The sequence below is a fragment of the Prionailurus viverrinus genome, chromosome B1 (assembly GCF_022837055.1).
Source record: "Prionailurus viverrinus isolate Anna chromosome B1, UM_Priviv_1.0, whole genome shotgun sequence".
Classification (NCBI taxonomy): Eukaryota; Metazoa; Chordata; class Mammalia; order Carnivora; family Felidae; genus Prionailurus; species Prionailurus viverrinus.
This window is the reverse complement of record NC_062564.1, coordinates 6,887,807-6,898,154: the sequence shown is the minus strand read 5'-3', so window position 1 is coordinate 6,898,154 and position 10,348 is coordinate 6,887,807. Positions and strand designations below refer to the sequence as shown.

The following is a 10,348-nucleotide window of genomic DNA, read 5'->3' as shown; positions in this document are numbered from 1 at the left end:
ACTCCTCAATCCCACTCCTGGGTATTTACCCAGGAGAAATGGAAACGTATGTTCTTACTAAAATCCTGTATGCAAATGTTGATAGCAGCTTAATTTATGCTTGCCAAAAATGGGAAACAACAGAGATGTCCTTCAACTAGTGGATTAACTGCAGTTCATCACAGAATGGAATACTATGCAGCAACAGAAGGGAACAAATGATTGATTCCTGCAAAAACATGAACGAACCTCATTCATGAGGTCTTCTACTGAGTTAGAGAAGCCAGATAGAAAGACTATAGGTTATTTTATTCCATCTATATAGCACTCTTGAGCAGCAAAACTATAGGGTGAGAAGCCAGATCTGCAGTGGCCAAGGGTTAGATGTTACAGGGGGGATGACAATCGGGTAGGATGAGGGAGTTGGGGGTGATAAGACTGTTCCCTATAGACATAAGGTAGTGGATACTTGACTCTGCACTTGAAAATCCCTTAGAATGTTACACCACAAAGTTTGATTTTTATTATATATAAATTTTAGGGGCACCTGGGTGGCTCAGTTAGTTAGGCGTCTGACTCTCGATTTTGGCTCAGGCCATGATCTCATGTTCAAGCCCCGAGGCAGGCTCTGTGCTGACAGCAAGGAATCTGCTTGGGATTCTCTCTCCCTCTCTCTCTGCACCCCTCCTACTGCTCCCGTGTGCACGTACATGGTGAGTACCCAAGGGAGACCTGAAAGAGCTCCCGGTGGCCAACCTGAAACAACTTCATAAAAAAAAAAAATGAAGTGTTGAATTATAACCCAAACATAAAACAAATAGCCATAGGACCATATTGGTGTGAGTCAGTCCCTCTTCCCCACCTCCATTTAACATTTTTTGACATTTCCCTAAAGCTTTGAAGATAAAATTTCTTCAGGGTCTAAAGCCCTCTATCCATTGGCTGTACATTCTCTAGCTTCATTTCCTCACATTCTGGCTCTCAAACCACCTCCTAATATAACTCCAGGCATGTTTGTACTATAGTGACCTTGAGTATCTTGCTCTGTGCACATTGGAACCCACACCACTTCTCCTTCAACTTCCCCTCACTGATTCTTACCCCATTTTTTTAAGACCCAGCTCATATATGGCATTCACTGGGAAGACATCTTTGAACCACCCAACTCGGCTATGATTTCCACGTCTGTGAGTTTTCTTAGCAGAACATGCCTTGAATCCACACCCCCAGGCCCCAGTACACCAGTCCCTTTCCCAGTACAGAGTAGGTGCTGAGAAATACTAACAAAATAAAGGAATCCACGAATGAAGAAAATGGCATCATAAAGCCTCAGCCTTCAATTTAATCCTGGGTAGATACATGCAGCGTGAGTTCTTCAGGTCACTTAATTCAGGGTAGATTCATTAAACACGAATCGTTCCATTCACTTCATTCTTAAACAACAGAAGCTCCTTCCAGGGCAGAGCCCTGGCATACGAAAAATACAATTTCTTTTCCTCCTCAGGCATACGCTTGTATGTGAGTCACAGAAACGAGACATCTCACCGTGCCTATAGCCTGTAGAAAGAGCAGCAATGACTTATTCTTGGAAGAAAGACTCAAGCCCCCCATGCAGGGGAAGAAGTCATTCAGCCTTCCCTAGGGACCCCCAAACTTTATTGCTAAAAAATGTATATCGTCATCTGCACCATCTCTTCTCTGCCTCGTGGCTCTGGCTTGCTTGGTACACAGGAGGACAATGTCAGTCTGTAAGAGCTTGTTAAGAACAGAAATTTTGCGATGTAATTTGGAGGCTGAGATACAAGACTTCAAATACTCCTCCTGGGGGTGACATTACCACAGAGCAGCAAGTGTGCCCCCCAGAGGTCTGTTATGGGATTGTCAATGTCCTTTGGAAGCAGTACCTTGATACTTGGGTTTTTTGAAAGATTTTTTTCTCAGTGTTTGATTTTCGAGAGAGCACAAGTCGGGGAAGGTCAGAGAGAGATGGGGAACAGAGGATCCAAAGCAGGCTCTGCGCTGACAGCACAGACCCCGATGTGGGGCTGGAAATCATGAAACGGGGTCAGACATGCAACCGACTGAGCTGCCCAGACGCCCCTAAAACTTTGGTTTTTGTCTGCCTAGGACAGGATTTCACTGAGAATAAGATAATCCTACAGTCCCTAGTCTGAAGAAGGAAGAGCTACATACATCTTTAGTCAAATATAAAAATGTACTCACACAGTATGCTCCAAGGTGTTTAAGGAACGTGACGAGCCCTCAAGTTCACCCACAATTCCCAGGCTTAGAATCCCTGTGTTCAGGTTTTATCAGATATGTCTTAAAACTAAAATTAAAGATTTAAAAATTCAAGTCCCTATAAGAAAGGACCCAGAATAATCAGGGGGCACTGGCTAAGGTAAGAGGTTTCCAGAAGAGGAACAAAAAAATCCTCCCTGACTCAAAGCCAGGCCTGAAGAAGTCTTCTTGTCCTGCCTCTTAAAAGATGAGAGAGAGAAAGCTTTCACTCAGCCCTGAGAAAGAAGGGCCCCCATGGTCCCTATAGTCCAGCCTGCACAGCATGGGTCACTAGCAGAAGTCAGCAACTTTGGAACCCAGGCTACAGATGTCATGGGGCCTCAAACTAGTGACAGGGCCATGCACACCCTTTGTGGAAAAACTCAATGGTGAGTGGTAAGTTCTCTCCCTGACTTCTCCCCATTCGTGGGTCTCAGCCCTATTTCTACTTTCTTCAACCTGTCCCCTTCTACTCAGTAGTTAGAACTGAGCTGTCAGCAGAGAGCTTTCCTAAACCTGCTTATCATGGGCTCTTGTACCCTGACTTCATGCCACATGGTCAAGGCTATCACGAAAGGCCCCCTGCCCATCCTGTCTTCAACAGAGCAGCTGTCACCACAGCAGCTCTGACATTGAGGCCACCCATCCCTGGAAACAGTTGTATCTCTTTACCCTAGTGCTGTAACCAAGAGTCATGCTGTTAGAAGTCCTGTAATTCTCTCCTTATTCTTCCCCCAAAGACATTCCCTCACAGCACACCATAATGTATTTTTTCTCTTCTCTGATTAGGGGCATCTGGGTGGCTCAGTTGTTTAAGCATTGGATTCGTGATCTCAGCTCAGGTCATGATCTCACAGTTTATGGGTTCGAGCCCCATGTTGGGCTCTGTGCCATCAGAGCCCTGCTTGGGATTCTGTCTCTCCCTCTCTCTGCCCCTCTCCTACTCACTCTGTCTCTGTCTCTCTCTGTCTCAAAATAAACACACTTAAAAAAAAACAAACAGCCCATTGAGGAAACGGAGGTTGGGTCACTACTCTGAGTGATGCACTGAAATCAGTCGTCATGCCCAGTGGGTCCACAGTCAACAGACTTTGTTGACCCAAAGCAAACAAAAGGAGGGCAGTGGCTGGGGGCACACAGCCCTCCCCAGTTCCTGTCCCCTGGTGCTCCGAAAGGCACAGAAGCCCTGAGCAGTAAGACACAGACATGGAATATTTGGGTGGATTTATTTATATAAAGATAGAATATTGGAGGAGGAGGAGAAAAGTAGTGACAGAGGATTTGGGGGGGGGGGACCACAAAACACCACGTGGCTGTCTTTCTGGGGGAAGCAAGTTCAAACCCTCAGTGACCTGCCAAACCCTCATGATGCTCACCCACATAGGCCAATCTTCTCCCCCCGCCCCCACCAAATCCAAGTAGCTGTAGTACTCTGTAAAGCACCTGAGCTGTTCAGTGATACTCAGCACTTCTGTGGTGTCAGGAATGAACACCAGGCAGGAAGTGAAGTGCCCCTCTCCCCCTCTCTTTATTCTTACCACCACTTGCTCAAGGTGTGGAGCAAAATACACTTCAAGTTTCTTCCAAAATGCCATGGTTCTAAATACATGAATTGCCTCCTTCTAGAAAACCTCTAAGGGTCCTCTTTGCCAGCCCTCACAGGCAGTCACTAAACGCAATACCCAGAGAATGAGGATGGTGAATTCTAGTTCAAACACACCTCAGCGGGTAGAGGCTTCAAGAAAGGACAGCCTATTTGTATGAATGACATCAGATTGGGCAAGAGAGCAGGTCACAGTTTAAGGAGATGCCGAAGAGGGTTTACCTGGAGCTACTTGCGAGATGAAGAAGACGATGAAGATGAGAAGGGAAAACAGTCTCATAGCGCCGAGTCAGTGGAGGCCTCCTCAGAAGCTCCTGGAAAGGAAAAGACAAATGGCAGGTGTAATAAGGTTGAATAAAAAGTAGTTTAAAGTCTCCTCATTTATAAGTCTGATCAGGGTGACTAAACACGGAAGAGAATGTCCATTGTGATCAGAGCACTGACAAAGTCCACTCACTGGACAATGAACGCCCGTGAAATAAACAAGGGTAATGATTACCAATGTTCGGTGCAGAGCTGGGGGAATTTCTTTTGTGAGCGCTTGATGAATCAAGGCCTGAGGAAGAACAGTCATGGTAGTGGTCATAAAATCAAAACGGCTAGGATCGATGGAGAATTTACTCTATGAAAAACCTGGGGTGGTTTGTAGAATTTTTTTTCTCCAATTATTCTCATGGAACTAGTATAATCTGCTCCTTCAGCTCCGAGTACAAATACAGTCACACAAAGTCCTTATATTCTTCCACTAATCTCTCAAGTGCTCAGTAGAATGAAAACCATCACCTACGTCGCCAGACTCTGTTCTCCCTGAAGAGGTGGTCCCTCTGTTCTCCAAAGAGCTGAAATCTAGGCTCCGCTCAGCCATGTCCTGTGTTCTTAATAAGGACTGGTCCTGTCTACTCTGACCAGTGAAAGTCTACTGTCCCAGTGATTACCCTGCTGATTCAGGTCCCTGACCCCGCCACAGTCATGTCTCATGACTGAGAAAACCTCGTGCTCTTGGCTCTTGTACTGCCAAGGAAACATAGTTCCAGTGTAGGGGAAAGCCAAGGGCTTTCCTTCTTAGCCACAGACCAAAGAAAAACAAGGTCTCTTCCCAAATTAGGCCCTTGCCTTGAAGCAGGGGATTTAGTGTAACCAACCTCTCAAATTTTATTTAACCTGCTGTTTATCTCCTCTGTTCCTGGGGTTTGGCTCAGCTGACCCTGACTCAGAATCTCGGGGAGCAGGGCATGGCAATGACATTTCAGTTTTTCTTCACCCAGAAGATCTTGGGTTCCTCAAAAAACAATGATCTGCTGATTCTGAATGAACCGTTGTCTATGATAAATGTCCTCAGAAGTGGCAGATTTTCGTATCTTTCCCTCTGCTCCCTGGATCATAGTTGGTATCTTACATTTATGTAATTGAGTAGAACCAATCAAGAAGACCATAATGAAGGGGATTATTATTGTCTTCCTGAAGCCAGAAGCAAAGTGGCCTTACTTTATGCAGGTACTAATATGATCCCTAAAAGTACACATGAGGATACTTAGAGATACTTGGTATATAGTGATAAAGTTTGTACGTGGTGAAATCAAAATGAGAGTCAGAAGTCTGGTTCCAGATTCTGAGTTCCTTACCACTGCGGGATAGTCCACTAGTCTCTTTACATAAGGACTGGCTCTTAGAATCCAGTAAAAATTATACATTTTAAAAGGATAATAAATTGGCTAATAGTAACTTTCCATAGACTAGTGATCATTTAGAAATTAGGACTTAAAGATGTTTATGATCTTAACCCAGCCCATGTAAAAAATTCATTGTATAGGGGAAATGTGCAAGAATAAATAAGGATATTTTTATAAAGAGTAACAATGGTGACTTCCACTACCAGTTATTATTGTTTATAATGACACTGAAGCTTGGGGGCACCTGGGTGGCTCAGTTGGTTGAGTGTCCGACCCTTGATTTTGGTTCAGGTCATGACCTCACTGTTGTGAGATCTAGCCCCTCATCAGGCCCTATGCTCACAGTATGCAGCCTACTTGGGATTTGCTCTCTCTCTCTCTCTCTCTCTCTCTCTCTGTGCCTTCCCCATTTGCACTTACTCTCTCTCAAAACAAATCAATAAACTTAAAAAATAAAAATAAATAAATAAATAATCGTGAAGCTTGAAATATGAAGCATAGGCCTCAAACAGAAAAACAAAACAAAACAAAAAAACCCAGACATCCAAACAGAAAAGCCACCATGCAGACACTGACATTCAGTTCACAATAAAGGTGGCTTTCATGTGAATGGTGACAGAGGGCAGTGGATAAATCATATAGAGTTGATTAACTATTCATTTGAAGGAAAACTATTTGATAAACTAAGTGGAGCATGAAAATAGATTATAACTTTTTTGTATGTATTTTTAGATTTTTCAGTGTTTCATAGAGAAAAAGTATGCATAGCTTATATAACAAAAAAATCAAAAGTCTTAATATTTATTATTGCAATGCTTAAAATTTCAGAGGACTAAATATGTTAGGATTTTTAGAGTCATACTGAATATGTCCCCCTAAAATTCATATGTTAAAGCTGAAGCCCCAGTGTGATGGTATTTGGGTGGCCTCTGGGAGGTGATCAGGTGTCTACAGAAGAGACCCCAGAGAACTCCCTTGTCCCTACCACCATGTGAGGATACAACAAAAAGACAACCATCTGTGAACAGGACATGGCCCCTTGCCCATGGAATCTGCCAGCATCTTGATCTTGGCCTTCCAGCCTCTAGAATGGTAAGAAATAAATACATACACTGTTGGTTACAAGCCACTTGGTCTATGGTATTCTTATAGCAGCCCAAATGAACTAAGACACATACCAAATACAAAATATGTAATAGACATATGATTGATGACACTCTTTAAAATCTGAGCTGTGACAGTGAATCTGTAACCCTTTTCCTCTAATTAGTTTTTGCCAGATATCAATGGGTTCTGCAGGAGACTAAGGACCCCACTCATACCTGGCACCTCTGGAAAACTCTACTGTTGGCCCCATTTCTCCCGGAAGCTGATCCCTCATATTGTCTGACCATCTATCTTGAGAACACGAATTCAAGAGCCAGGTAACTGTAGAGAAAACAGACAAGGACAAAGCAAATGTGGAGGAATCTTTGGAATCAAAATAATAGTTAATATGGTCTGTTGTTGTAATATTTGTGGTCTCTAGGGTAGACAGGAAAGGTATTAAGAATGTCAATCTTGGGGTGCCTGGCTGGCTCAGTTGGTAGAGCATGTGACTCTTGATCTAGGGGTTGTGACTTTGAGCTCCACATTGGATGTTCAGATTACTTAAAAATAAAATCTTAAAAAAAAAAATGTCAGTCTGGCCTACACACTGATAACCATATCCCTCTGATCATGGTAGCAATGGTGCAAATGTTTCCCTGAGTGTTTCCTGGGACATAACTGGAGCATCTCTGTGGTAAGAGGTAGGTTCCTATAAATATTTCTCTGTGTCCTACCTGTTCAGTCTCCCGATTACTAGCAACTTCCATTCTTTGAGGAAGAAATTTCTTTGCATGTACTCTTATTTCTAGTATTGTTAAGCAGAGTCAACTAAATGCACAGGTTAGCTTAGCATAACTTAAGCGGTGGATAACTGTGAACCAGAAGGCCAGAAAACTAATGATGGCTTTATATCCTCCAAGAGTTTCTTACTGTAATTCTAGAGCGCATGGCATAGATTGTTGAGTCTGTGTCCCAGAGTAAGAGCAAGCCAGTATTTCCACATGGATGTCTGCCCCAAAAGCATGATGTTGTTGAGGTAGCACCTGTATCATCTTTGATGTGTTGAAAAATTTATTGTAGATCCTTCTGAGTGGCTAAGGCGTCAATGGGTAAGATGAAGAGATGAGATGATGAGATGAGATGAGATGAGATGAGATGAGATGAGATGAGATGAGATGAGATTGAGCTCTGCATCTGGCTCCGTGCTGGATGGAGTCTACCTAAGGTTCTCTCTCTCCTTCTGCCCATGCCCCCAGGAAAAAAATTACAAGACCTAACAATTTCTAGGGATTTCCCAAGAGTGAGCACAAACTCAGACTTGGAATAACCAACTAAACTGCACACCAGACAGTCAGATCCAGAAAGACTGTTTTGCCACTCATGAACTTGCCTGTGGGGCCTTCCCTGCACACCCTCCCACATACCCAGGACTTCATATCCTTTTCCTGATTTTTTTTTTTTCAAATTTTGCACCTATAAATATTTAAAGTATCACATGTTTTTATTTCCATCTCCCCTGTTAGAATATAAGCACCACGAAGGTAGGAATGTTTTTTGTTTGGTTTACTGCTTAATAAATACGAGTTAAGGAAAATGAATGAATGAAAGTTGACATAATGGGTGAATTTTGTCCAAGTAGTCCAGCAATTCTGGCGGCCAAGTCAGAACCAGACGGTTTACCATGAAAAGGATAGTCGGAGATGCGACAACACAAACAGAACTCAGGTTGGGTGTTCCCGCCTCTTCTTTCTCTTCCCCCATGACAAAGAGTTCCACATGCCCCATTGGGGGTCCTCCCCGCCCCTCCCCTCCCCTCCCCTGCCCTCCCCTCCAGGGTTCTAGTTCCTCTGTTACCAAGCCAGTCCTCCGTGCTTGAACCAAGAGCAAAAGGCATGGAAAAGCATGGAGTAGAGGCACAGGGCCATGCTGGGGTTTTCCAGACAGTGTGTAAGACAGGGATGTCTGTGGGCCTGTGAATGGTGAGAGAGAGAGACTGGAAAGCAAAGAGGGTTTGCACCTCGTGGTGAAGAAATACAAATAAGGAGATGAGTTATGTATTTATTTATTTTTTTAATATATGAAATTTGTTGTCAAATTGGTTTCCATACAACACCCAGTGCTCATCCCAAAAGGTGTCCTCCTCAATACCCATCACCCACCCTCCCCTCCCTCCCACCCCCCATCAACCCTCAATTTGTTCTCAGTTTTTAAGAGTCTCTTATGCTTTGGCTCTCTCCCATTCTAACCTCTTTTTTTTTTTCCTTCCCCACACCCATGGGTTTCTGTTAAGTTTCTCAGGATCCACATAAGAATGAAAACATATGGTATCTGTCTTTCTCTGTATGGCTTGTTTCACTTAGCATCACACTCTCCAGTTCCATCCACGTTGCTACCAAGGGCCATGTTTCATTCTTTCTTATTGCCACATTGTACTCCATTGCGTATATAAACCACAATTTCTTTATCCATTCATCAGTTGATGGACATTTAGGCTCTTTCCGTAATTTGGCTATTGTTGAGAGTGCTGCTATAAACATTGGGGTACAAGTCGGTTCCTAAATTCTCCTGGTGGTGGGAGACCATTTGACTACTGGACCCAGAACCATTCTGATGGGGCACACTGTGGACTGATGTCACAGACACCAGGAATGTCCAAGTCCTGTGAGCCCTGTACGCAGACCACGTGGGAAGCCAGTGCCCACTGAGAACACCCAGGAGGCTAACATTTGTACCTGGATCCGAATAGCTTTGCAGACGCTCATTTACAGCTGATAATAGTCTATTGTTCGTGTACACACTTGCACTGAATTTTCTTTAGTTGTTCAGTGACAGGGACCCGATCACGTAGATGGTCCACACTGTTACTGACCATAGCTCCAGGCACACTCTTTTCTTTCCCATGTGACTCTTCCGGTTTTGGAAGATCACTAGTAAAACTTACCTCTCCTCTTTGTCCTCCAGCCTCCCAGGCACCTCGCACTACTTCCTGCCTCCTCTCCCCACACCCCCGCCTCCAGGTTTGCTTTGTACATTGTAGAAAGCCACTCTGCAGAGGCAAGACAGTGACACCTGTCGTGGAGAGGTGACACGCAGGATACTACAGCAGACGTCATGCCCTGAACAAGAAAAGTGAACAAGGAAGACACAGAATAATCACAGCAATCCACACTAGAGCCTTCTGACCTGCACCTGATGCTCCTTTCTGGATGGTCTCCCTGTGCACCTTCGTGAACCACCACCACATGCTGGGCGCTGTGCTCCCTCGACAGTGTCCTCCCACTGGGCGGGTTGCCCACTGCACCGGCAGGTCCCAGGACAAAGCTCTGTCCTCGAATGGCCTCACCCCACGATGGGGGATCCTTTCCTATCCAGCCTCCCTGCAATTGTTAAGGAAACCATAACTTCCCTTCCAAGCAGACAGAGTACTGTAGACCAGCCAAAAGAAAAATCTTAGATTGTGTTCTTTTTACTGATGGTGTCATCTCGGGTCAGTTATGTAACTCATCTGAGTGTGGTTTCTACATCAGCAAAGTGGGGCTGATAAACCGAAACACTCTAAGGATGACATATGTTCTGTCAATGAAGAGGCTGTGTGGGGCCCCTGAGTGGCTCAGTCGGTTAAGCACCCGACTCTTGGTTTCCACTCAGGTCATGATCTCACAGCTTTGTGAGAGTTCGAGCCTCGCATCGGGCTCTGCGCTGGCAACACAGAGCCTCATCAATGTTC

General features: G+C 44.4%; 1 long non-coding RNA gene across 1 annotated transcript; it reads right to left on the bottom strand.

Moving 5' to 3' along the window:
* Positions 1–4,137: 4,137 nt before the first annotated feature.
* Positions 4,138–9,980, bottom strand: LOC125164471 (uncharacterized). Its single transcript, XR_007151783.1, has 3 exons — positions 9,805–9,980; positions 6,855–6,960; positions 4,138–4,176 (listed from the first exon to the last, which is right to left on the bottom strand). It is a non-coding gene; the product is annotated as an uncharacterized LOC125164471 (long non-coding RNA).
* Between the last annotated feature and the right edge of the window lie 368 nt (positions 9,981–10,348).